The sequence below is a fragment of the Calidris pugnax genome, unplaced genomic scaffold, assembly GCF_001431845.1.
Source record: "Calidris pugnax isolate Ruff unplaced genomic scaffold, ASM143184v1 scaffold490, whole genome shotgun sequence".
Lineage (NCBI taxonomy): Eukaryota > Metazoa > Chordata > Aves > Charadriiformes > Scolopacidae > Calidris > Calidris pugnax.
Genome location: NW_015091294.1, coordinates 104,158 through 105,910, shown reverse-complemented (window position 1 = coordinate 105,910; position 1,753 = coordinate 104,158). Strand labels below are relative to the sequence as shown.

The 1,753-nt window shown below is 56.7% G+C and overlaps 1 protein-coding gene across 1 annotated transcript in view; it reads left to right on the top strand.

The window, feature by feature from the left end:
- The first annotated feature begins 236 nt into the window (after positions 1 to 236).
- The window catches only part of IRF5 (interferon regulatory factor 5), a 16,843-nt gene continuing 15,326 nt past the window's right edge, over positions 237 to 1,753 (top strand). Inside the window, exon 1 of the mRNA XM_014960740.1 lies at positions 237 to 1,022. The gene's annotated coding sequence lies outside the window, so the exon portion shown is untranslated. The remainder of the gene's footprint in view (positions 1,023 to 1,753) is intronic.

Here is a 1,753-nt window from a genome sequence, read left to right as displayed (position 1 = left end):
CAGGACATCCTGGACCCAACCACCAAGTCCAGGAGAGCTGCAGGACATCTTGGACCCAACCCATTGAATCCATGAGATCTGCAGGACATCCTGGACCTGAACCACCAAATCCAGGAGACCTGCCCCAGACCCAAACCACCAAGTCCAGGAGAGCTGCAGGACATCCTGGACCCAACCCATTGAATCCAGGAGAGCTCCAGGACATCCCGGACCCGAACCACCAAGTCCAGGAGATCTGCAGGACATCCTGGACCCAACCCATTGAATCCAGGAGAGCTGTGGGACATCCTGACCCCAACCCAAAGCTGCTCAGGTCTCCCTCTCCTGGAAGACCAGGAGATTTCCCACCGCCCGGAAGGTCTGGGCTCATCTCCCATCCCTCAATCACGCGCTGCCCTTGGTCATCCGACCCTGGAGGACTCTTCTCGATGGCTTCCAGCTCGTCCCTTTTTTTGCGCCGCCCGAGGGGAACATCCCGTTACGGCTGCCACCGGGTGAACTCAGCGGCACCCAAATAGCGCGGCGAGTCAGGGTTTTAACGAGCGGGCGCACTCGTTAACGAGCCGCTTCATTACCTGGCACCTCCATCCTCGGGGATGATCCCTCAAGTTAAAAACAAGCTGCTCCAGCTCCATAAAAAGCTTCTGGCGCGGGGTCAACGAGGCCAGAGGGAGCTCAGGGCCTCCCGGGAGGACATCCCATTGGAGAAGGGGAGGTGGCATCTGGGAGGTGAACCCCAAAACGTGGTTCCTGGTCCCCTCAAAGGTCTTGTGAAGCTCCACCACCCACGGTCCCTCGTGGGGAGACACGTTCCTTCCACCCAGAATTCGTGTTTTTTAGGAATTCTGTCCCACGCGACGTGTCCTGGTGTTGAAGTTGGAGGGACAAAGGTCTTGTGAAGGTCTTGTGAAGCTCCACCACCCGTGGTCCCTCGTGGGGAGACACGTTCCTTCCACCCAGAATTCGTGTTTTTTAGGAATTCTGTCCCACGCGACGTGTCCTGGTGTCGAAGTTGGAGGGAGGTGGGTTTGACAGATGGACCACTCGGTGGACGAGGAACCAGCTGGATGGTCCCACTCAAGGAGTTGTGGTCACCAGCTCTGTGTCCTGGTGGTGACCAGCGACGAGTGGTGTTCCTCAGGGGGTGGTACTGGGACCAGCGCTTGGCGAGTGGGACGGAGGACAACCCCAATGAGTTTGTGGAGGCCACCAAGCTGAGCGGTGGGGTGGGACAGGATGCCATCTAGAAGGACCTGGACGGGCTGGAGAAGAACCTCATGAGGTTCAACCAAACCAAGCGGAAGGTCCTACCCTGGGGTGGGGACCACCCCAAACCCAAATCCTTTGGGCTTTGAGCAACTTGGTCTGGTGGAAGGTGTCCACCAGAAGAGCTCGAGGACCACAAGAGGCTTCCTGGTGGAAGGAAGAGGAGACCACCACCATGGGGTGCTCCAAGATGGAAAAAAAAAGTCATTTAATGGGTTGATTAAGGGACGATTTGGGCAAAAAAAAATCAAGTTGGCCGAGACGTCGAGGAGGAGCTCCATCTCCATGTGAGAACCTCGGGCAGAGGGTTGGAGGAGGAACATCAGCACCCAAGAGGCCTTCAAAAGGTCGTTGGGAGAGGGGTTAAATTAAATTTGGGTTAAAATACTTGTTTTCCATGAAATATTTGCCTTCCTGAGATGTAGGGGGGGGGACACCTTGAAGAGCGAGGAGGCCCTGAGACCTCCTGGAGGGCCACCAGAAGGGG